The sequence below is a fragment of the Triticum urartu genome, chromosome 2A (assembly GCF_056163025.1).
Source record: "Triticum urartu cultivar PI428250 chromosome 2A, HENAU_Tu73, whole genome shotgun sequence".
NCBI classification, from domain to species: domain Eukaryota; kingdom Viridiplantae; phylum Streptophyta; class Magnoliopsida; order Poales; family Poaceae; genus Triticum; species Triticum urartu.
In genome coordinates this window covers 459437862-459464560 of record NC_141874.1, presented here as the reverse complement: position 1 = coordinate 459464560, position 26699 = coordinate 459437862, and the positions used below count along the sequence as shown (strand labels likewise).

Sequence of the window (26699 nt, the reverse complement as noted above, 5' to 3'; positions counted from 1 at the left end):
CAAATGGCCTGTAATTTTTTAGGAAATAAAATAAATGGGCCGCATGTATGCTACATTATTAGTTCACCCAGCCCAGCTAATGGCTGTAATTCAAAAAAAGATCAAATTGACTGTAAATTCTACCACGCAAAAAAAAGACTGTAAATTCTGAAAAAATGGGTTGAATACGTGCCACATTTTTGGAGGCTGAAATGTGGGCCAATAGGTCGAAGCCAACGCAAGTCGTTGTCAATTTAGTCAACAAATGATTCTGACATGTGAGCCGTTGGATTTACATCCAACAACCGGCATCCATCTTCAATCTCTCGTCTTCTTCCTCCAGCGCCGCCGGGACCACCTCCCGCCTCCTGCTGCTAGCAGCTCTGCTTAGCACGCTTCGCTATGAAGCGCCACTCCACCGTTGGCCAGGCCATCCCTCCACCCCTCCACACTTCCTATTCTTCTCCACCGACTGCCGAACCACACCGCACTAGAACCAGTTAACCCTCACACTACTAGGAAAAGGGCTACTAATGGCGCAACAGTTTTGCCTACTAATGGCGCACTACTGGTGCGCCATTAGTATCACGCCACTAGTATTTCTTACTAATGGCGCACCACCGGTGCGCCATTAGTATCTGGTATACTAATGGCGCACCACGCAGTGCGCCATTAGTATAGAACACCATGTGCCATTAGTATCCGGCATACTAATGGTGCACTGTTGGGTGATGCGCCATTAGTATGAATATTAGGGTTTTTTTACTTTTCTGAATTTTGCACAGGTTACAAAATATATTATTGGACAGAATATAGACAGCACCCCACAGCAAGAGCAGATTCATCGAATACAATAGAAGATTAGTCTCCGAATACAATTCATCATATTAGTCTCCGAATTCAAAAGACCGAACAAAGATAGAACATTACAAGTCTCAAGACCGCGAGTAGCGAGTTTGTCGGAAGTAATACTAATCCTAATAAGTCCTACTAATCATCATCATACAACTTCTACTCGTTATTAATAACAAGTCATACGATCATCATCTTGATAGTCATCGAACCAACCCTACTTAATTGTTCTTAGCACATGATCATCAGTATTAGGCAGGACCTAAATACCCTATTTTAGCTAAAATAGCATAAAACAATATAGACCTGACTCTCCATTATGGAGAATGGAGAACATCCTGTCTCCAATTCTTGCACTTCGCTTCCTTTTGCTTCCAAGAACCTCCTTACGACTGTCCATACATTTTTTCCATCCTTTGATTTTCATGTCTCCACTTCTTTTAGAAATCTCGTATGGACAGTTGAGATTCGTAGGATGACCTAGATGTATGTTCAAAACATTAAGACTACCTTTCTTATAAATCAAATGAGGCACACAATTCTCTGGGATTATCTGTTGAAAAACAGAGTAATAACTTCATAGTTAGCAATGATGTACTAGTTTTAGAAGTATGCAAAAGATGCACGGATGTCGTAATAGTAAAAATCTTACCAGGGTATCTCCATGGTAGTTACCGTAGTTGAACACATGCACTAGTGGCACGTATTTACCATAATGTTGAGGAGTTTGATTGTGGATATTGTAGTTCTCAATGTCAGTACAAAATCCGACCAGATGATTTTTCTCCTTGTAAGTTGTTAATTCGGAGCCATCGGTGTAGTGGGTTTTGTCTACCATCTCCCGCACATTCTTTGAACAATAAAAATAAGCTGTCAATGGAAATAAGCTGTCAACTATTTTGAAATAAACAATATAAATTACCTAATAACTATGTTTGAGAAACTCACATAATGGTAGAACTGGAGGCGTATCAACAAGGACCCAAATGTCCATATTGTCTTGGTTGATGTCAGGATTACCAAGATCCATGGTGATAAGCATACCCTCATCAAAACCATACATCTTGCAAAATGCTTCCCAATTTTTGCAACCAAAATGGGTTACACTCTTAGAATTATATAGATTTACTTCAAAGTCCACATCGTGATGAGTCCTTAGGTGAATTTTCTTTGTTTCAGAAATTTCATGGTCTTCAAAATCCATCCTCTCCAAGACATAGCGTCTTGCGTGGCATGGGATAAGCTATACTCGAATTGTAAAAGATGAAAATTACACGTTGAAATAGTTGAAGTCATGCTTAATTATGAAAATAACACTTGTCGTTGTTGTGTACCGTTTCAACTTCGAAGGTCTCCTCGAGCTTAATGCTGAAGCGCCGATCAACGTCCAGGTGAGGCATGTCGTACAGACCACGATCGTCGTGGCACCAGTCACTCTCCCCCGGGAGACTTTCGTCGTCCGATGACGACATATCCTACGTTCATAATTCAAAACTACATCATTTAGGGTTTGTCAACACCGAGGCATCCTAAAAGCTAAGCTTTTATCATTTAGGGTTTGTCGATGCCGAGGCACCCTAAAAGCCTAAGCTTTCATCATTTAGGTTCTTATCGACACCGAGGCACCCTTAAAGCCAAGGTTTTATCATTTAGGGTTTGTCGACGCCAAGGCAACCTAAAAGCCTAAGCTTTCATCATTTAGGTTCTTATCGACACCGAGGCACCCTAAAACCTATGGCTTAATGCAGCAAGAATAAAGGGGCAGTTGATCCTACTTAATTAAGTACTAAGATACCCCGACCCATGCATTAGTCGCAAGTACCCCATATGTCCTATTTTTAGCAAAGTCATCCTAAAATTCATGGAAAATTTCAGCATGACCTTTGGTGAAAATAGGACATATGGAGTACCCGAATTTGCTGGAACGGAAGTTAATCGACATTCCGGCAAACTCAAGGGCCTCTCGGGGTACCTGCAAATTCATCACGACACAATGGTCGGAGACAAAACCCAGCAAACTAGCAAGATGATCATCATCTTTTAAAGTCATTACTTGTCAAACGCAGAAGTGCATAACACAAGCTCACCGACATAGACACACATAACAGCCGCACAACAGCATAGACATTAAACATGTGCAGAGATCACAATCAACAAAGGTTTCCATCAGGTGTATTTCAGACTATTATTCCCATCCCGAGAAAGCATCAACTTCAGAATATCCCCTTTTTAAAGAATGTGTTCTGTGATGAAAGCACTAGCGAATCATGTTAAAGCTAACCCCTACTTTTGACCCTCAACTATAACAACCGCATGTAGTACAGAGAAGTGTTGATGCAGGCATCAAACATTATAATGCCGCAGGACAAGGTCTCAAGTTACATGATCAGTTGTGCTTGACTGAAAATTTTGGCAGGAAAATTTTGACTAAAATTTTGACTGGAGTAACAAAGGCATAACAGTAGAAATTACAGGTGTAGATTGCTCTGTTCAACAAACTCCCTATTAGTCCAACAATGTTTCTGAATCTAAACTTTTTCAGTTAACAGAACCTAAACCTAACAATGTTCAGTTAACAGAAAGGGGGGTGAAGGGGAACCGGTGCAGCTCACCGAGAGGAAGACAATGGCGAGCTCGTGCGGGGCCGGGGTTGACGAGGTGACGCGGATCGACGGTGAGGCGTCTGTGTCGTAGAGGCACCGGAGACCTTGCCCTGTGAGACAGAGAAGGGGCCGTCAACCCCGGCGTAGGCGGGGGGCAAGGGGAGGAGGAGGAGGGGGAAGGGGAGGAGGAGGGTCGGGGGCGTACGGTGCTGCGTCGCTGCTCGGCGCCGACGGTGAGGAGGAAGGCGAAGACGTTGAGGGTCGGGACGGCGGGGGTGGGGGCGCGGGAGCGGCGGGGGTGGAGTCCGGCGGGGGTGGAGGCACAGGGCGGCGGGGGCGGCGGGGGTGGGGGCGGCGGGGGTGGGGGCGCGGGGGCGGCGGGGGTGGAGTCCGGCGGGGGTCGGGGCGGCGGCGTCGTGGGTCTGGCGAGGGAGAGAGGGACGAATGGGATCTGACGAGGGAGAGGGAGGACTTAGCTATAGGGGGAAGCATACTAATGGTGCACCACCCGTCGGTGCGCCATTAGAAATCATTTTTTTAGATAGCAATGGCACACCCACCACTGGTGCGCCATTAGTATATTTTATTATTATTATTTTTTAATAAATGAATATAAATATGAAACAGTAATCCATGCATTTAAATAATTATTGTGTATTTGTATTCTGATAAATATTTGTTAGTTATTATGCCTGATTTATAGAATGATTGAAACTAGTTTAGTGGGTAAACCAAGTTAAGATTTATTTGTGGTGATGTTATAAATAATTTTTGTTATGAATGTTAGTAATTGTTTAAAGGTTTGTTCTTGCATACATAATTTGACCAGAGCGGGGGAGGGTGCGGGGGGTGCTCTTCAGCGGCGGTGGAGCGGGGGAGGGTGCGGGGGGTGCTCGTCGGCGGCGGTGGAGCGGGGGAGGGTGCGGTGGGTCGTCGGCGGCAGTGGAGCTAGCGAGGGAGGGTGCGGGTGGAATCGAGATCGAGATGGAGGGTGCGGGGGGTGCTCGTCGGAGGCGGTGGAGAAGGGGAGGGTGCGGTGGGTCGTCGGCGGCGGTGGAGCTAGCGGGGGAGGGTGCGGGTGGAATCGAGATCGAGATGGAGGGGGATCGAGATCGAGTGTCCTCATGAATTCAAAAACTGCCCATGAAATTTAAAAATATTCATGATATCAAAAAGTATCTGTCTTGGTGATATAAAAAATATCAAAAAGTGCCCATGAAATTTCGCGGTGATGTTTGCGCCATTAGCAGTTTTGCAAAAAAGTAAAAAAAAAATATATATACTAATGGCGCACCGTGGCAGAGTGCGGTATTACTAGTTTAAACTAGTAATGGCGCACTTTGCAACTAGTAATGGCGCACTCTGCCACGGTGCGCCATTAGTAGTTTTGCAAAAAAAACAGATAAAAAGAAATACAGTAGTGGCGCACTCTATGGCTGGTGCACCATTACTAGTTAGAACTACTAATGGCGCACTTTGCCCGGATGCGCCATTCGTATGTTTGGAAAAATGAAAAAAAAATTGTTACTTGTGGCGCAACTTGTTCCTGGTGCGCCATTAGTGTCTTCCACACTAATGGCGCATCACCACATTGTGTGCCATTAGTATATAGTAGTGGTGCACCACTTCTCTGGTGCTCCATTAGTGTCAATATCATCTATAGCCTTTTCCTAGTAGTGTCGTACACCTCTCCATCTACAACTCTACTCCCGCGTCTTCCCATCTTCGGCTCGTTGCTGTCCGGGGCCTCGCCGTCGTCCACCACCTTGGATGCTCTCGGCGCGGCGTGGTCAACGTGGTCAACGAACGACACCATCGGAAGTAGACTGTGCGTGGAGAGGCTGACAGCTGGGTCCACGGCCACACACAAGGAAATGCCTCCTTATTACACGCAAAATAATGATTCCTCCACCTGACATCTGGGACCCACCGGAAGGGCCTGTGTATTTCGCAAAAATAACATGCCCCCCGCTGACATGTCGGACCCACCAGCTATCTTCGCATGCAAGGAAGTGCCTCCCTATTACGCAAAAAAATGAATATTCCCCCTGCCAGCTGGAACCTAGCATAGTGGGAGTCTGACTTGTGGGCCTACCAAATTGATGGGGATGGAGGGCTTTGTCAACTTAGTCAATATGAACGATTCTAGCTCCTATTATCGTACGATGTTCATCCAACAGCCGTAGTGCTTCTTCAACCTCTGGTCTTCTTGCTCCAGCCACCCAAACCAGCACCGGTCGTGCCGCGTGCTCCTGCCTCCCGTGGCCGGCTGTGATGCCACGGAGGCCTCACCGTCCCCTACTACTCCCACCGCTGGCCAGGCCATCCCTCTACTCCCCAACACTCCCTGTTATTCTATGGCGACAGCAGCCTCACACTGCAGCTGAACCAGTCAACCCTCGTACTCCTCTTCGCGTGGGCATCCACTGTTGCATCTTTCCCAGCTCCGAGTCGTCCCCTTCCTAGTCCTCACCGTCATCCACCGCCGTGGTGCTCTCGGCGGGGCGTGGTCAACGTGGTCAAGGAACGACTTTCGTCGGACGTGGACTGTACGTGGAGAGGCTGACAGCTGGGTCCATGGCCGCAGCAAGGAAGTGCCTCCTTATTACGCGCAAAATAATGATTCCTCCACCTGACAGCGGGGACCCACCAGACGGGCCACCGTACTTCGCAAAAAAAAACGTTTCCCCTGACTGCTGGTACCCACCAGCTACATCTTCGCACGCAAGGAAGTGCGTCCGGGCAAAAAAATGATTCGCTCCCTGACTGCTGGGACCCACCAGCTACATCTTCGCAAGCAAGGAAGTGCGTACGGGCAAAAAAAAATGATTCGCCCCCCTGACTGCTGGGACCCACTAGCTACATCTTTGCACGCAAGGAAGTGCCTGACAGTCGGGACCCACCTGGTCGAAGCGTACGTAGTGTTGTCATTCTGGTCGCGAACGTGTACGTACATATATACTGGTGGATGTAGAGGCGCGCACGTGTCGTAGTAGAGGCGCGTACGTGTCATAGAAGAGGCGCGCACGTAGCATGTACACGTACGCACAGCGGCCAGTGTGCAAGAAAGAAAATACGGCCACATATGTGTACATACGGGCGGGGTCTCGAACGCCTACTCGCGCATACGTATGGCCAGGGTTCGTGTACATGGCTGGGTCGGAACGGAGAAACAACGTCGTTGTCGTGTTCATGGGGAGGCAACGGAATGCGTCGTGCTCATGGGGAGGCAACGGAATGCATCATGTTCATCGGGAGGCAACGGAACGCGTGGGAGCCAACCGGCTGGGTCAGAACGGAATGCGTGGTCGTGTTCATCGGGAGGGCTTGGATGGAACAGGCGATGGAAACGAGGCATGGCGGACGGCAAAACAGAGGAAATGGACCTACTATGTTCGGAACGGGGTCCTGTTGATCGGGAGGGTGTGGCATACCGCAAAACGGAGGAAACGAACCTCCTACGGTCAAAACGGGGGTCCTATTGATCGGGAGGGGTGTGGCGTACCGCAAAATGGATGAAACGGACCTCCTACGGTCGAAACACAGGTCATGTTGATCGGGAGGGGTGTGGCGTACCGCAAAACGGACGAAACGGACCTCCTACGGTCAAAATGGGGGCCCTGTTCATCGGGAGGGGTGTGGCGTACCGCAAAACGGGAGTCCACGGGATACTGTTCATCTCCACCGTCGACCTCCTCCAGCCTCCACGGGCTCCTGTTCATCCAGCCTCCACCGCGCGCTACTCCATCGGCTACTGTTCAACCACCCCTCCACCGTCTACTGTTCATCCAGCCCTCCACACGATGGGGTCCTGTTCAACCACCCCTCCACGGGCACCCCTCCATCGTCTACTGTTCACCCAACCCTCCACCACACCACGGGGTCCTGTTCATCCAGAGGCACGCCACCGCTCACTGTTCATCCAAACCCCCCGCAACGCTCACTGTTCATCCCAGAGGCAGCATCGATCGGCTTCAGTTAGCAGAAGTAGCGAAGAAATCGCTCGATCGGGTTCAGTTAACAGCCATCGATTGATCGCTCGGGTTCAGTAACGCGTAGCCTGCAGTGCAATCGCTCGGGTTCAGTTAGAGCCCAATGCCTCGCTCGGGTTCAGTTAGAGCCAACGCCTCGCACACACGCGCGTACGTGTACGAGAGAAACGCGCATCGCTCGGCCCTCGACCTCCCATCGTAACTGGGAACTCCCCAAAATTTTCCTCGCCCTCGCTTCTACCACGGTTTTTTCCATCATGGACGGCCCAAAGAATGTCATACAGCTGCGTCTCCGACACGCCCAGGATGAAAAGCCCATTTTTTGTCATGATTTTTTGTCATAGAAGTAGGAGCCCACCACATCTATGATGATACCGGGTTTTTTCACAATTATTGTCATAGAAGTGTCATATGTATGACAGAAAAAATTTCGTTCGGCCCTAAATGTCATGGATGTGTATTTTTTTTGTAGTGCTAGTGTCCGAAAGATGTAATCCTTGAATGAATGAACTATAATGTGTTCAACGACAATTGTACCTTTTGCTTTATAATGTGGTTGTGTTGTATGGTTTATCATACTTGTATTATTTTTTATTTTGTTTTGACTCCTGTGCGGCCATTTTAAACCTGAAAGTTACCAGTCAACGGCTTCGGCCCCCATGTAGATACTACAAGGGGTGTTTTGTCCTCCGCACTGTAACCCTTACCCGACGTCTTGGTGCCCGGAGGCAGTAGCGTGTGAGGGAAACAAGGAAATCAGATTATGTAGTTTTACTACTTTCACCTAGCCAAAGGAGATTGACTGCGACTAGCCCCCAGTGTTTTGTGATGTTCGGGAGAGCCGAGTATATACCTTTATCATGTAGTTTTGTGCAAAGACAAAATCTTCGTATAACACAGTGTAATCGCTATCAATTTTGAGTTTGACACTTGCCATCGGATCGCCGACTAGTTCTCACTTATTATGACATTTAGTTTTCAGCTTTCTCCACTGAGGTACTTAACCAGGCTAGTCAGAAGTACAATCCCAGTGGTTCTCCCTTTGCCTTCTTAGCCGAAAGCGTGGAACGTAAGAAGGTAAGCATGGGAGCCGGGCAACCCAACTATTGACCCAAGACATAATTCAGAACCGATTCATATAGTGCAATATTCAAGACGTCGAACACGTAGAGAAAAGACAGTGCCTGACTTTGATGCATATGGCGAGTATTATGGATGAGCCCTTGGTCTATTAGCTGATTCCATCTTAGAAAAAATATGTTCCGAACTAGTCGAAGAGCCATAGAAGATGGTCTTTATTTCCCATGAGCTCATGACGTCTATCCGTACAATTCGAAATGTCGAAGCATCTGCTATGGGCACTTTATAAGAAGAAAAGAAAAGGTTTGTAGATGAAAGGTTTACATAGGGCCTTGATGCGCAATTTAATGTCCCTAATGTGACGTGCTGGACATATGCACATTTGCCTCTGTTGGGAAGAATAACTCCATGGAGGGGGGTGATAATTGTCCGACTGGCCCTTAACAAGTTTAATGTCGGATAGGTCCTAGATGGTAACTTTTGGCATCTGAAGATGTGTGTAACCATAGTTTGGTTGAGTTGAACACTTGTTGTTTAGCTGAGGCCCCACGATTGTCCATGGTATTTTGAGTGCGAAGTTGTGCTGACGAGGCACATAATATGTGACTAGGGTGGGCGTGTTGTGGGGAGCGTATCCCTATTTATATGAAGCGTAGGGAGGCTCCTCAAGCAGAGATAGCGCTCGGGCCCGTTTCCTTGCTTCTCGTGCCTTGACAACGGGTTGGTACTTGGGCCCCTCGATACTGGTTTGGATTTCGGCTGCCAGGGCCGCTGTATGTTCCTCGGTCAGGAGTGAGCGCTCCTTGTTGCCGTTGACTATGATGACACCCTTAGGTCTGGGCATCTTTAACTTTAAGTATGCATAATGGAGGATAGCGTTGAAACAAGCGAATGTTGTCCGGCCTAGGAGTGCGTGATAGCCACTGCGAAAGGGGACAATGTCAAAGGTCAAGTCTTCGCTATGGAAGTTGTCTGGCGAGCCGAACACCACTTCCAAAGTCAGAGTTCCTGAGCAGGGAGCCAACATGCCTGGGATTGCCGCCTTAAAGCTGGTGTTACTAGGTTTGATCCTTGACGGATTTAATTCCCATCTTCCTCACTGTATCTGAGATAATTAGATTGAGGGCTACTACCTTCGTCCATGAGGACTCTAGTGAGGTGGTACCCATCAATAATGGGGTCATGAACCAGGGATGCTGAGCCTCCATGACAGATACTGGTCGTATGGTCTCTGCGGTTGAACATGATCAGGCACGCTGACCATGGGTTAAATTTTGGGGCTACAGGCTCTATGTCGTAGACGTCCCGAAGTGCGTGTTTCCGCTTCTTACTGGGTATATGGGTGGCGCAGATCATATTCATCGTCTTTACCTAGGGAGGGAATTTTTTTGGCCCCCATTGTTTTCCCTATGAGGTTCCTTTTCGTCCTCGCTGTAGGGGTTTTGTCTGCATCCTCGGCTTTGAGCTTGCAAGCCTATTTAATTACCCAACAGTTACGGTTGGTGTGGTTTGCGGGCTTATCAGACGTGCCGTGGATCTGGCAGGGCCTGTCCAGAATTGTGTCCATCTTGGTGGGTCCATCCTGGTTCCCTTAAGAGGGTTTATTCCGCGGTCCTGATTTGGAATTGCGGAATCCGGCATTTACTGCTATTTTTTTGGCTTCACTGCCATTGTGGCGGCTCTTATTTCCTTTATGCCGTAGTTTCCCGCTTCCGTCCTGGACTTCCGAGGTACCAGGGTATTTGGAGTTGGTGCTTCTACGAGCCAACCAGCTATATTATCCTGCACAAAAGCAGGTCATGAGAGAGGTAAGTGCGGACATCGTCCTTGGCTTATCTTAGCTGAGCTAGCGTGCGAGCCATCCATCCCGGATACTATGCTTGAATGTGACTATACATTCAGTGTTCGACAGTCGATGATTTGGATCTTTTTGGTCAAAAACCGATTCCAAAATTTACACGCTAATTCGCCGGGCTATTGGACCACATGGCTTTGGTCATCGACATTCGGAGGCCGGACATAAGTGCCTTGAAAGTTGGCTCGAAAAGCATCCTCGAGCTCTTCCTAGCTCCCTATGGAGTTTTCAGGGAGGCTGTTGAGCCAATGCTCGGCTGGTCCTTTGAGCTTAAGTGGTAGGTCTTTTATTGCATGGAGATCATCTCCTTAAGCCATATGAATGTGGAGAAGAAAATCTTCAATCCATACGGCTAGGTATGTTGTCCTGTCGTATTGTTCAATGTTCATGGGTTTAAACCCTTCAGAGAACTGATGCCGCATCACCTCATCCATGAAGCACATCGGATGAGTGGCGCCCCTGACCTGGGCTACGTCATATTGGAGATCGGCTACCATATCGGCCATGTGTTGTTCCCGAACTCTTATCATTTCGATCGCGCCAGGTTTGGTATTCGTCCCTTCCAACTGGGGCGTGATCTCGAGATCCATAGATGGATCTTTTCTGTCCTGCTCTAATGGCGAGGTCGTGACGGAGATCGTATTGGTATTCTGGGTGTGCTGCCTCTTTGCCTTTACGATGAGGGGAAGCGGGTGGGTGTTCGACCTCTCTAGCCGGCCTATTCCTTCCTAGAGGGGGCGGTCGGGCTAGTCTGCGTGTGTATATCTTGGTGGTATAGGCGCAAGGGCCGCGTCATCAAATTGTGGCAGCGGCTTATGCTTTGAGTAGCTTTTACTTTGTTGTTGGTAGGCGTGCCCCTCTTCGGCTGCCAAGACTTTTGTCCATCTGTCATTGAGGGTATTTTGTTCGGCCTTTAGCTGCTACTACTTCTTCAAGCTTCGCATAGTGGCTATGAGCTGCTGTTTGAACCGCTCTTTGTCCAATGAATCATCTGGAATGATAAAATCTTCGGCTCCGAGGCTGACCTCCTCTTCGGAGAGAGGCATGTAGTTTCTATCCTCAGAATCATTGGGGTCCTCGGGGTTATACTGACCCCATGCCCCTCCGAGACATCAGGCTGTTGCTCAGGGGCGGGGTCGCCGAGGTCTTCCACATTGTCCGAAGTATCGTCCTCTCCGGTGCCCGTGTTGCTTTCCCTGCCTTAACGCCCCCTGGATCATCGGTGTTGTTTCCTGCATTTGGGGGCTCCTCGTCGGGCTTGTTACTATCTCTTCTGGGGGTGCCATCCCAGTTATTAGTGCCATCACCGATGTCCTTGGGGGTGCCTACCATGTAAACGTCATAGGTGGAGGTGGTTGTCTATTAGCCGGTGACGGGAGGGGCAGTGTCAGCGTGGGCCATGGCTTCGCTGTCGTCGTCCTCCTCAGAGGCGTAGTCCAGCATGTCAGTTAAATCTTCGATAGTGTATACTAAGTGGGTGGTGGATGGGACATAAAATTCCCTGTGGCCTGCCTCAAGGCTCCGCTGAGCATAAGCCGAGGATGGGCCATCCAAGATATTCATCATCTGGATCTGGTCTAGCGCCTCATTTATGAGGGCGAAACTGGCCGGGTTAGCGCATGCTATTTCCTCGGAGTCAACCTCCGATATGATGGTGGGGTGACGGGTGAGTCCAGCCAGGGCAGACTCCTGGTCTCCGCATGCCATACTTGCGTCAAGGCTCAAAGCCGGGTCCGAGGTAAGTGGGGTGAATCTGCCGGGGTTGGCTCCCGGTCTACGAACGTCGAACTCCCACCAGAGCTCGAAGCCAGGTCCACGGTAAGGAGGGAGGGTCCAGATGGGGTTGATTCCTGGTCCTCGGATGTGGTGGTCGCATCTAGGCTCGAAGCCGTGTGCGGGGTGAGGGCCGATCCGGATATCGGATCGGGAAGATGTCCCAAAGTCGATGCTTTGGGGTCCGTAGGTGCCTCAGACGAGGTTGAAAAGCTGGTGAAGATCAGATCGCCCTGAGTGTCTGCGGCTGAAAGCACAAGTGCTCCCTGGGTGACTTTGGTAATTAATGTCAACATATCTCTTATTGGACTAATACTTTTATCTAGTATATTTCAGATGAGTTCAACAATGGCGTGACAGGGACAAGAGGATGTGGAACTAATACGTCTCCAACGTATCTATAATTTTTTATTGTTCATGCTATTATATTATCTGTTTTGGCGGTTTAATGTGCTTTACTATTCACTTTTATATTATTTTTGGGAATAACCTATTAACCAAAAGCCCAGTGCAAATTGTTGTATTTTGCCTATTTCAGTGTTTCGCAGAAAATGAATATCTAACGGAATCCAAACGGAACAAAACCTTCGCGAGGATCTTTTTTGGAACATATGCAATCTAGGAGACTTGGAGTGGACATCAAGGAAGCAGCGAGGAAGCCACGAGGCAGGAGGGCGCACCCAGGGGAACCAGGCATGCCCCCACCCTTGTGGGCCCCTCGCAGCTCCACCGACCTACTTCTTTCGCCTATATATACTCTTATACCTTGAAACCATCAGGGAGAGCCACCAAACACGTTTTCCACTGCCGCAACTTTCTGTACCCGTGAGATGCCATCTTGGGGCCTTTTCTGGTGCTCCGCCGAACAGGGATTCGATCACAGAGAGCTTCTACATCAACACCATAGCCTCTCCGATGTTATGTGAGTAGTTTACCACAGACCTTCGGGTCCATAGTTATTAGCTAGATGGCTTCTTCTTCTCTCTCTTTGGATCTCAACACAAAGTTCTCCTCGATCTTCTTGGAGATCTGTTCGATGTAATTCTTTTTGCGGTGTGTTTGTCGAGATCCGATGAATTGTGGATTTATGATCAAGATTATCTATGAACAATATTTGATTCTTCTATGAATTCTTATATGCATGATTTAATATCTTTGCAAGTCTCTTCGAATTATCAGTTTGGTTTGGCCTACTAGATTGATCTTTCTTGCAATGGGAGAAGTGCTTAGCTTTGGGTTCAATCTTGCGGTGTCCTTTCCAATGACAGCAGGGGCAGCAAGGCACGTATTGTATTGTTGCCATCGAGGGTAAAAAGATGGGGTTTATATCATATTGCTTGAGTTTATCCCTCTACATCATGTCATCTTGCCTAATGCGTTACTCCATTCTTATGAACTTAATACTCTAGATGCATGATGAATAGCAGTCGATGTGTGGAGTAATAGTAGTAGATGCAGAATCGTTTTGGTCAACATGTCACTGACGTGATGCCTATGTTTATGATCATGCCTAGATATTCTCATAACTATGCGCTTTTCTATCAATTGCTCGATAGTAATTTGTTCACCCACCGTAATATTTGCTATCTTCAGAGAAGACACCAGTGAAACCTACGGCCCCGGGTCTATTTTACATCATATTAGTCTCCCGTCAACTAGCTATTTCTGTCGCCGTTTACTTTGCAATCATTACTTTCCAATCTATACAACAAGAATACCAAAAATATTTATCTTATTATCTTTATCAGATCTCACTTTTGTATGTTGCCGTGAAGGGATTGACAACCCCTTTATCGTGTTGCTTGCAAGGTTCTTGATTGTTTGTGAAGGTACTAGGAGACTTGCGTGTAGTCTCCTACTGGATTGATACCTTGGTTCTCAAAAACTAAGGGAAATACTTACGCTACTTTGCTGCATCACCCTTTCCTCTTCAAGGGAAAACCAACGCATGCTCAAGAGGTAGCAAGAAGGATTTCTGGCGTCGTTGCCGGGGAGATCTACACCAAGTCAAGACACACCAAGTACCCATCACAAACTCGTATCCCTCGCATTACATTATTTGCCATTTTCCTCTGGTTTTCCTCTCCCCCACTTCACCTTTGCCGTTTTATTCGCCCTTTTTCTGTTCGCCTCTTTTTGCTTTCTTCTTGTGTGTTCGCTCTTTGTGTGATTTGTTGCCATCATGTCTGAAACTGGGAGGTTATCGTTGAAAAGGATAATAGTAACAATGGGGGAAACTTTCAAGATTTTGATGATCCTCATGAAGAACCTACTACTTTACACACTAAAAAGTTTCGGATTGGTAGTGGTAATATTATTGGAAAAGGAGTTATTCAAGATTTCTTTACTTGTGTCGGTGCCTTGCCCACTATGGAAGGGTCTATTCTTCATAGAACTAGTATCCTTGCGGATGCTATATCTTTGCTCGTAATTGAACTTGAAAGACAATTTATGCATATGCATCCTTGCATACAAAGGATATTTCTAGAATTTCCCAATATTGAACATTCTTCTATTAAATGTGCAGCTACTATCTTTTTGGCACATGAGTTCAGATTTATTATGAAAGAGGCCAAGGAAATTTTTGCTCATTATAGGGTGGATGCTGGTCGTCCACCCATAGAGGCTATCCTTTTTAATCAGGAAGATACAATGCGTTTATAATCTTTAGATCATATTGCTTATAGTGAAAATCTTAGAAAGAAGGTCCCTACCGATCTTCTAGTTAATAGAATCTTTGAGCTTATTGATAATTTTTCTATTCAGAAAAATGGGCTGGGTTTCTCTATTGAACAGAGGCTCATGAATTTTTGCCAAAAGAATGCTTATAATGATGAATTGGTTGTGCAATATGAGGGGCCAAAGGAAGAACCAATACCTCCCAAGCTTGATCTTGGGGACTTTTGTCCCATTAAATTTAGCCCTTTTGATTACTTTTGTCTGCCGCAAAGAAAGCTTGCTACTGAACGTAGGGAGTATGAGATGAGTTTTCGCGATATGCCTTATCATTACGGTAATACCTAGGTCTATTCTTGTTTTTATGCCTAGCTAGGGGTGTTAAACGATAGCGCTTGTTGGGAGGCAACCCAATTTTATTTTTGTTTCTTGTTTTTTGTTCCTGTTTAGCAATAAATAATTCATCATGCTACTGCTATGATTGTGTTTTTTGGGTTTTAATTACTGTTTGTGCCAAGTAAAGCCTTTAGGATCTTCTTGGGGGATTATTGTTTGATCTTCCTGATAAAAACAGAAAGTATGCACCCACGAAAATAATCTTAGTTTTTTACCAGAGAGAGATAAAATACCAATTGCAACTGCAGTAGATTAATATACAAATTATCCTGGTCGTCCTAATTTGGTAGAATTTTTGGAGTTACAGAAGTATACATTTGATACAGATTACTACAGACTGTTCTGTTTTTGACAGATTCTGTTTTTCGTGTGCATGGTTATTAGCTAGATGGCTTCTTCTCTCTCTTTGGATCTCAATACAAAGTTCCCCTCGATCTTCTAGGAGATCTATTCGATGTAAATATTTTTGCGGTGTGTTTGTCGAGATCCGATGAATTGTGGATTTATGATCAAGATTATCTATGAACAATATTTGATTCTTCTCTGAATTTATATGCATGATTTAATATCTTTGCAAGTCTCTTCGAATTATCAGTTTGGTTTGGCCTACTAGATTGATCTTTCTTGCAAAGGGAGAAGTGCTTAGCTTTGGGTTCAATCTTGCGGTGTCCTTTCCGAGTGACAGCAGGGGCAGCAAGGCACGTATTGTCTTGTTGCCATCGAGGGTAAAAAGATGGGGTTTAAATCATATTGCTTGAGTTTATCCCTCTACATCATGTCATCTTGCCTAATGCGTTACTCCGTTCTTATGAACTTAATACTCTAGATGCCTACTGGATAGCGGTCGATGTGTGGAGTAATAGTAGTAGATGCAGAATCGTTTCGGTCTACTTGTCACGGACATGATGCCTATGTTTATTTTCATGACTAGATATTCTCATAACTATGCGCTTTTCTATCAATTGTTTGTGCAGATACTGGGCGACTTGCGTGTAGTCTCCTACTGGATTGGTATCTTAGTTCTCAAAAACTCAGGGAAATACTTACGCTACTTTGCTGCATCACCCTTTCCTCTTCAAGGGAAAACCAACGCATGCTCAAGAGGTAGCAGGAACCCCTTCAAATTGCTAAGGACAAAGATTTGCAAAGGCTCAAGACTCTTCATTTTCAATTTAGTGATCAAAGATCACATTGAGTCCATAGGAAAGCCAATACTATTAAAAGGGGATGAGGTGTTGCTTAATGGTCTACTTGCTCAAAGTGCTTAGTGATATTGCTCCAAAACCCTCAGCCACTTTCTCATTTCCACATATGTCCAAAACCTAAAAGTCAAACTCGGCCCCACCGATTTGATCTATCCAGAGCCACCGAGTTCATTTGACCTAGCTACTGCCAGAAACCCTAGACAATTCGATCTCACCGATCGGGATCTCGGTCTCATCGATATGGCCATGAAAACTCTCTGTTGCCTGTTGTAATTATTTTGGTCTCATCGAAATGTGCAATCAGTCCCACCGAGTTTGCTTAACTAACTCTCTGTTTGCTCATTGCTGAAATCAGCCTCACCAAGTTTATGCAATTGATTTCACCGAGATGAGGTTTTGCCCTAACCCTAGCACATTGGACCCACTGAGTTGATCATGTCGGTCCCATGGAGATTCCTAACGTTCACATTTTGAACTGAATCGGTCTCATCGAGTTCTTCTATTCGGTCTGACCGAGTTGGGTCAAATGTGTGTAATGGTTGGATTTTGTGTGGAGGCTATATATACCCCTCCACGCCTTCTCCATTCAAGAGAGAGCTACCAGAACGTGATTACATTTCCACTACTCATTTTATGAGAGAGAACCACGTACTGATGTGTTGAGACCAAGACATTCCAATCCAACCACAAGAATCTTAATCTCTAGCCTTCCCCAAGTTGTTTTCCACTCAAATCATCTTTCCACCATAGCCAAATTTGTGTGAGAGAGTTGAGTGTTGGGGAGACTATTATTTGAAGCACAAGAGCAAGGAGTTCATCATCATCACACCATCTATTACCTTTTGGTGAGTGGTGTCTCCTAGATTGGTTAGGTGTTAGTTGGGAGCCTCCGACAAGATTGTGGAGTTGAACCAAGGAGTTTGTGAGGGCAAGGAGATCGCCTACTTTGTGAAGATCTACCCAAGCGAGCCAAGTCCTTCCACTAGAAGGATACCCCCTATAAAGCAACATATATTCTACAACATTTTGACTACAGGTTGCAAAATTCACAAGAGATATGCATATAAGCGTTGCAGCATATGCGTTGTAGACTTACATCTCATGACCATAATGTCATACATAGATTGCAACAGATCTTATATGTAGCCATGTATGTGTTCTATATTATGTAATTTATAAGGCCACAAATTTACATAATTAAAAATAAAAATTAGACACGCTGACACACGTAATGAATGTGGTGGCAAAAATATCTGCTTAAACAGCAAAAAATGATGAGTGGCAGTGGGATTGAACTCTAGACATCTTCTTTCAAAGACAAACCCAGTAACCACTAGGACATCTAAATGCTTGTGCCTACTAACTTCATTTTCCCATTTTATTCTTTCTTTAGTTCGGGGAAGCCCCGGGTTTTGGGAAGCTTCCCTGGCCGGGTTTTTTCTGGACCACTTTTGTTTGTTTTTTCTTTTGTTTTTTTCTATTTCTATTTTTTTTCAAAATGCATGATTTTTTTAACATTGATGAACTTTTTTCAAAATTGAGATTTCCTTCTAAATTGATGAACTTTTTTTTCAAAATTTATGAACTCATTTCAAATTTGAGACATTTTCTTGAAAATTGATGAACTTTTTCCCAAATTCGATGGACATTTTCATATTTGTCAAATTTCTAAAGTTTAATCAAATATATGGTTTTTTTATTTCTGCTAACTTTTTCCAAATCCGTGAACTTTTTTAAAATTCATGAACATTATTTTAAATCAATGAGCTTTTTTTTAATTTCATAATTTGTTTAGAAAATTGTGATTTTTTTTGGAATTCTATGAAATTTTCAAAATCGTGTTAACCGTTGGCCTGTTTTTTCCTTCAATCAGAAGCACAACACATCCAAGAGAAGAAAAACAGGAGGCAAGAAAGGCAAGTTGAGCGAGAATAAATAAGAAATGGGATTGGATGGAAAATAAGCCCAGTAACAGCTTACCCGCAGGTCCACCCGGGATAAGAGATGGGCTTCAAGAGAAAGGCAAGTTGAACACGTTGCTGTAGGGCCGAGTTCTTTTCTCCCTTTGATCCAACAAGTTCCCCTAAAAAAACAAGAAATAAATAAACGCTGTAGCCATAAGCATACGTAAACACTAGTCTATCTTGTTGGTGATTTCCTTGTGTCCATTCTAGTAGGGCCAAGTTCGAACTTCTGCATGGTTGTCTTCGGACAAAATTTCATATCGCAGGCATTTATTTATTTTCATAGCAGGCATAAATTGAAATAAAAGACAAAATTAAACATCATTGGACTACGAGGCATGATAGAAAATAAGAATGATTTTTTATTATAATATATTAAAGGTATTAAAACGCATATAGACGATTAAGTCTGCGAGTCAAAATCCCCTCGAATTGGAACCAAAGTTGGGGGATGTTTGTGGGTGTCCGGACCCATGCTAATGTACGCAGTCCCGCCAGAACACTCTTCCGCATGAACTGCTCTACGACAAAATTTCATACCGCAGGCATAAATAGATTTTTTTGTAGTAGGCGTAAATTGAAATAAAAAGTAAAATTAAGCAGCATTAGACTATGAATTGTAGGCATATTTTTTAGCGATAGGGAAATATTACGAGGTCAAAAATAATAAGGCATGACAAAAAATAAGAATGATTTTATACCTTTTTATTATAATATATTATAGGTATTAAAACACACATCTACAGTTAAGTCTGCGAACTAGAATTCCCTTGAACCGGAACCAACCCTAGGGGAAGTTTGCGGGCGTCTAGACTCGTGCTAATGTACGCAGATCCAACAAAACACTCTCCTGCGCGAACCGCTCTAGGAACTGCTCCTGCATATCGATGTCGGCCAGCCACCCCAGAATGGACACGACTCGATGGCCTTGATGTCGGTCGGAACAATCCGCCTGCCCGGGCTAATTAAGTAGGGATCCAGCGTCGAGCAACCCCATCTTTATCTCATCTTCGCTCCTCTCCCCACAACCATAGGCTCCAATCCGATCCTATCCTAGACCGGCAAGATAGGCTAGTCAGGCTCTGTCGGATTGTTCTCGGCGCTGGCGGAAGATCTTCCTTCAGATTGTCCCATCGTTCTCCTCTACGTCATCAAAGAAGGAGGTCGTGCTCTCCTTGGATGACCAAGAGTAGTAGCAGTCACCCCTCCTTGCCTACACTACCACAATGGACGAGGAGTTTTAGTGAGAGTTCGAGCTCCCTCCTTGACCGCAATTCGCGCCGGCCTCGCCACTGCCTTCCCCGCATCATCACTGATTGTCGCCCTATCGATGCCCGGTCACTATGAAGCTGGATCCATACCTGGAGCTCACGAACGCACACGGGCACCTCGTGTCGTAGCTCAAACGCGGCCGTGGGAGAATGTTTCCGCAATGCTCTAATGGCGGCCGAGTTTCATGACATGGCGCAATGCACATCACCGTTCTGTGTTCGCATTGTTAGACGTTGCGCCAGACTGGGTCCTTGCAAACGCCGCACTGGTGGAGGCCTATACCATCTACCAGTTGAAGACCATGTGAAGATGTCCGCGCGGCACCGATGCCGCCCCGACGACTAACTAGTCATGATCATCTTGGGCTAGTGGCTGCGTGCCGCTACCCTCATCTCCAACAAGGGCAAGGGAAGGGCGGTGGGACGGGGTGGTGTCCGCGGTTGACGGTGCCCTGCATGCGACGACAGAGGAAGTTGAGCAAAAATGCCGCGAGCGGCAGGTCACGTCCTATTAGGCCCGGTTTGAGCAACAAAAATCAATATTACTTCACCCATCTTGCATTGAGTTTTTACAAACATAGAAGAAGCACATTGTGTTTGGCACAAATATATGTGCATGTGCGTGTCAAGGACCAGATCTGATAATAACAAAATTTATAAATTGTTTCTTTTGAAATTTTTACTACTTGTATTCTTTTCTGATTTGGCATCAAAATTTTCCTTTCCCTCCATTCTCTCCCAGAATAGTGACTAATTTTGGTCAATAGAAAATATAAGTATGCGCTCTTATTACCATGGCCCCACCTGCCATACGAATCAAGAACACAGACCAAAATGAGGCATCGCGATGAGGTAACTGCGCCATCAAAATCGGAAACCTCCCCCTCCCGTCCCCCATATCAACACAGTCCCCTTCCTCATCTCGTAGGATCCCTACCATGAGGAGATCGATCATGGCCTGCCCTCCCTCCTGAACCTCGTAGCTCACCCCGCCGATTCATTGAGGTCGAGGGCACAAGGGGCATGTCTTGTTCACCAACTGGGACGGAAAGCAGATCAGTCCCCACCCCTGATTCATAGACACACAAGGTAAATACTAGTACGACTTGAGGATTTTGCCTCCTCCCCGCTTGGTTCAGATCTGTCCCTTCTATGCTTTCTAATTACTCTTCTCTTGTGTGAATTTGATAGTGCACACCAAGTGTTTGATAGCTGTCCTCTGTTACTAGTTTAGAATATTGGGGGCCTTCAGATAGAGGGGGTTGTTTCTGATTCTTCTTCTATAAGGTTACACCTTCCCTACTTGATTGATATTAGCCTTTTAGGTTTTATTCATTATAGTGCCCTGACGCCTGTTTGTTTTGGTGTTCATAGGTTTACTGAACATAAGAGGTGGCTTAAATCTAGTAACTGTTAAGGTTTTAGGTGTGGACGCGTGCAATATTTCAATGTAGTTCTGCACCATTACTACCTTGGTGAGTTCAATCTCTTTATAGAGTTTCTTTATGGTACTCCAATTCGGACTATCCTATTCTAGTTGGGTAGTACAGTTGGGTTAGTTCTTGCCTAACATTTTGTGGTTGAACACCTAGCACATTTTCTTTCTTTCTTCATGTGTGTGCAGACGTTTGTGACCTTGTTATTTTCTTATTGCTATCATACTATATTCTGGCTGGGGTGTCATTTGTAAAAAATGAACGATGGAGTGACTAGAAGAAGTGTTATCTTGGTCGTACCTATGGACAAATTGCAGTAAGTATCTTGTCGACTAGTGGGGCCCTAATAAAATGTTAATTTTATAATGAATATCAGAACATGATCTGTAGCAGCACAACTACAAGTCCAGTCTACAAAACCACACACTTGTTCTGAAAATAAATGTTAGTGAGCAACCATGTGCACGATAGTGAAAACACATGTATACTCTACAACACACTCAACCTTGGCCCATGGGATCTCCTCACAGTTCCAACTTGAAAATAACATCTCATCAGCCTAGCTATAATGCTTGTGCATGAACGAAACCTCCTTAACACAAAAGGGAATGAACTTGGGCGTCCTTGAGCTTATGATCCTCTTACTATCTGTGGATAGTGTTATACCTGAACATGCGTTCCCCCCTGCAAACACCAAGTTAAGAATCATACCACACAAGTACAAGTTCATCTTCCTTAAGCAATTGAAATAGATCAACAGTTAAACTACTAGTATTGAAAGATAACTGCATTTTGTGTTATAAAATTATGGGGTCATCGAAAGAGCTGCTATATGGAGTTTCATTTTGTTACTTGTTGTTTTTCTTATACACCCGATGAACAAAATAATGGACCCCTTGCAAATTTACATTTCAGAGTAATGGTTTCATGTCTTAGTTCATCGTTTTCACTATGAAATAGGAATAGCTTGATGTATTCCTAGTACCTACTCAATATTGAATGAGTTGTTATTTTGATTTGATAAGGAATAAATGTGGTCAGACTTATTTTTGTTGATTGTAGGGGCAGAAATTACTTCAAAATATGATTGTTTGAGCTGAAATCTGAATTAATCGTCTTCACATCTGTGGGGATGACTGTCATAAGGTCGAGTAGGGCCACAGAATATTGTCTTTTACATAATTTATTTAAACTTTTGGTCATTGTCATGTTGCAGCAGATATGTAATGGACAAGAATTTCAGTGCACGACGAAGGGAAATATATTCTGCTGCACATAAGGTATATTTCCATTACCATATACAATATGTTCAAAATATGTTGCTCCAATGGTTATGTATATACTGGTCGTCTTGCTATCAGAATGTTGTTAAAAACAAGAATGTTAGTGCATGTTAGGAGGAAAAACTTCTGTTGCAAACAAGCAGTATCCTTTCATGATCACATAATTTTTTTGTTCAGACTATAATGGCTTGTTTTAGTTGTTTATTACTTCTTCTTTGCTATCAGTCTGTTGTCCAGACCACAAAAACAACATAAGGTGCTAATGCATGCTGTAAGAGTGCTCGAAGTGGTTCCCTGAGTTGGATGGATGCCAATAAACTATCTATTGTGGTCAAATTCATTTCATATGTTCCCCTGTTTTGTTTCTGTCTTCTCATATGGCAACTTTTATTTTTTCTAACAGGCAGGAACTAAAGTATTCTTGAAGAGCCTGAAAAATCATAACAAGGGTGTAGCTCTAGATACAATGGTAAGTTCTGATCCTAAATTTAAACTTGATGGTCCTGAAATTAGAAATGAATTCTGGGCAGTGCATGTCGATATGGCACTAGTGCAAACTGAAAATTTGGTATGAAGTCGCAAAAACTGCAATACTGCATAAAAAGAAAAGATTGCATGGCCTTCAACCTTTGTACATGACTAATATTTGCCTATATTACTACTTGCATCATGTAAAGGTATTGTGTGTTAGCAGTTCATTTTTGTTTTCTTGGTTGTAGATTCAAAAGATAAATGGATGAGTATATGGGAGCGTGGCGATTATACTGCAACGATGATGTCAATGATCCGTTTCATGATGATTATGATGACATATGCATTTAGTTTTAGTTATGTTGTAGGGATGACATTCCTGTCGGATGTTGTTCCTCGGTTAAGATCGATATTTTTAGTTTAAGTTTTGCTGTCAAGAAAATTGTTAGATTATGCATCACATTTGGATGATGTTCCTCCTGTAATATCCACTATTGTAATCCAATAGTTTTGATCGGATATATTATGATTTGTTCCTCTCGTGAGTATATTGTCTTGTTTTTCATTCACTTGAAATATATAATTATCGCCTTTACATGGAGCATTATTTAATTGCTAGCAATATATATATATAATATTATTATTCACACTATATATGTACCAACACTTAAACGTTGGAAATTCTCCGTTGCCAAGCAATGGGATTTTGATTCATGTACATCAAGCACCAACATATAAAGCTCTTGTAAAAGTCCGTTTTATCTGTTGTTCTCTTGCAACAGACCCTTTTACCAACGATAGTATAAGTGTTACATTATGCGCTAACAACACTGGATAAGGCTACGCATCCCAAACTGTTGGTAAGGACCCTAGCAACGCATATATGGACATGTAGATACGGAAAAAGGCATTGCTATAGTGGGGGTCCTGTTGTAGTGTTCGTGGGTGATGGCCATGGTGGGACAGACAAGGTTGCTTCTTCGTGGACCCTTCGTGGGTGGAGCCCGGACTCGCGCAACCGTTACCCTTTGTTGGTTGAAGTCTCCATTAATGTGGATGTATGATAGCACCACCTATCGGAACCACGCCAAAAATCTCCGTGTCTTCATTGCATTTGCACACTCCAATCCCATCCCTTTACTTTCTTGCAATTAGCATGCTTTACTCTTTTCGCTGCTTATACTCTTGCCATTCTTGCTTGAAATGTATTGTGAATGCTTAAACTTGTGCTAAAAATCCACCTCAACTTGAAGAACTTCAAAACTACTACTTTTGCTAGTTGAGGGTCTAATCACCCCCCCTCTAGACACCTCTTCTCGATCCTTTAAGCGGCATACTCTAGGTTACCGAACCTGATTTGATGCTTAGGGGCGAAACTATCGACCTGGTCGACATGACCGGCCAAGTCGGCATGTAGAATGATGCTGCCGAACGCAAAAAGCTAGCCGGGGACGAAGATGTCCCCGATGCTGATGCCATATCCGATGATCAGGCGAGCCATCGTTCCTTCAGCGATCTAGCAGCGAAGCTCTCAATGAAAGCACCAATGTCGGTGTCAAAACCGGTGGATCACGGGTAGGCGGTCCCAAGCTGTGGATCTTGGATCAATAGGAAACAAAGGACGAAGGACACAGTGTTTACCCAGGTTCATCCCCTCTCTAAGAGGTAAAACCCTACGTCCTGCTTGATTATATTGATGTGTATAGGATGATTACAGAGTCAATCTACCACGAGATCAGATGAACTAAACCCTAGTCTAGTAGGATGACGGTTGTTGTTCTAGCCTCTATGGACTAAACCCTCTAGTTTATATAGACACCAGGGGTACTAGGGTTACACTTGGTCAGTTACAAGGAAAGGATAAGCATGCTTATTCTTCTCATCTTGGCTTGGAGGACACACTAAGGCACCAAAAAGCTTCCTGTCTGGATATGGTGTCTCCACATAATTTGGCCTTCTAGCATTGGCAACACGGCCCAACATTCCAGCCCACAAGGGATAGGCCGGCAGGCCAAAGACCCCCTAAACCAGGACTCCCTCAGGTATAAGCCATGGTAAAGTTAGAATACAGTAGTTATAATGCAATAACAAAATATGAACAGGTTTGCAACAGTTCTTAAGATGGTGATTTGCTTTATATACTAACGAATCTCATGAAGGTTTTGTTAAGTTTTGTTTTGCTTGGAGCATCTTGTATTATATGAGTCTTTGTTTTTTTGTTATTTAGTTTTTCACAATCATCCTTTCTGAATACACTTGTTTGAGAGAGCCACACACATATCATGATTTGTTAGAATACTCTATGTGCTTCACTTAAATCTTTTGAGCTAGGCACTTGCTCTAGTGCTTTACTTACATATCTAGAATTTTTTATTGTTCCATCCTATTATATTATCAACCTTGGTTGTTTTATATACATTTACACGCAACTTTATATCATTTTTTGGGACTAACCTATTAACTTAGTGCCCAGTGCCTGTTGTTGTTTTCGCTTTTTTTACTTGTAGAATATCAATACCAAATGAAGTCCAAATGCCAAGAAACTTTTTGGACATTTTTTCTGGTGATAAGAGACCCTAGAAGCTTCTGGAGGCCACGAGAAGATGAAAGTGGGGCCCACTAGGCACCCGGGCGAGCCAGGGGCCTCTAGCGCGCCCTGGTGGGTGGTGGGGCCCACGGGAACCGTCTTGACCTACCTCCACCTCTATAAATACTCTAAAATCCCAAAAACCCAAGGGAAGTCCATGAAATACTTTTTCCGCTGTCGCAAGTTCCAGAACCACGAGATCCAATCTAGAGGCCTTTTCTGGCACTTTTCCAATGGCGGAAACAATGACGAAGGGGTTCTTCATCATCCTTACTGCCCCTCCGATGATGTGTGAGTAGTTTACCACAGACCGACGAGTCTGTAGCTAGTAGCTAGATGGCTTCTTCTCTCTTTTTGATCTTCAATACAAAGTTCTCCTCGATGTTCTTGGAGATCTATTTGATGTATTAGCTTTTTGCGGTGTGTTTGTTGGGATCCAGTGAATTGTGAGTTTATGATCAGATCTATCCGTGAATATTATTTGAGTTTTCTCTGAACTCTTTTATGCATGATTGTTATATCCTCATAATTCTTCTCCAATTTATTGGTTTAGTTTGGCCAACTAGATTGATTTTTCTTGCCATGGGAAGAGGTGCTTTGTGATGGGTTCGGCGGTGCTCAATCTCAGTGAAAAAGAGACATGACATGCATGTATCATTGCTATTAAGGGTAAAAATGGGGTTTATTCATACATGAGTTTATCTTGTGTACATCCTATCATCTTGCTTAAGGCATTACACCGTTCTTTCATGAATTTAATACACTAGACGCATGCTGGATAGAGGTCGATGTGTGGAGTAATAGTAGTAGATGCAGGTAGGAGTCGGTCTACTAATCTTGGATGTCATGCCTATATACATGATCATTGCCTTGGATATCTTCATAATTATTTGCTTTTCTATCAATTTCTGAACATTAAGTTGTTTACCCACCGTATGCTATTTTCTCGAGAGAAGCCTCTAGTGAAAACAATGGCCCCCGAGTATATTTTCTATCATATATTAAAACCAAAAATACCTTTCTGCAATTTTCTTTTATTTCTTTTATTTTCTATTTTTGTTAGATCTATTTATCAAAACCTATACAACTTAATCTTTCTCAATACCGTTGAGGGATTGACAACCCCTCTACGCGTTGGGTTGCAAGTATTTGTTGTTTGTGTGCAGGTGTTGTTTACATAGTGTTGCTTGGTTCTCCTGCTGGATTGATAACCTTGGTTTCATAACTGAGGGAAATAGTTATCTCTATTGTACTGCATCATCCCCTCCTCTTCGGG

The 26699-nt window shown here is 44.3% G+C and overlaps 1 long non-coding RNA gene across 2 annotated transcripts; it reads left to right on the top strand.

Annotated features, from left to right (window-relative positions):
* The first annotated feature begins 20516 nt into the window (after positions 1 to 20516).
* LOC147985462 (uncharacterized) lies at positions 20517 to 23349 on the top strand. 2 transcript variants are annotated; one of them, XR_015615123.1, is made up of 6 exons: positions 20517 to 20735; positions 20838 to 20933; positions 21021 to 21121; positions 22302 to 22362; positions 22769 to 22834; positions 23085 to 23349. It is a non-coding gene; the product is annotated as an uncharacterized LOC147985462 (long non-coding RNA). The 2 variants fall into 2 exon arrangements; XR_015615122.1 differs by having other exon boundaries at positions 22299 to 22362.
* Positions 23350 to 26699: the final 3350 nt, after the last annotated feature.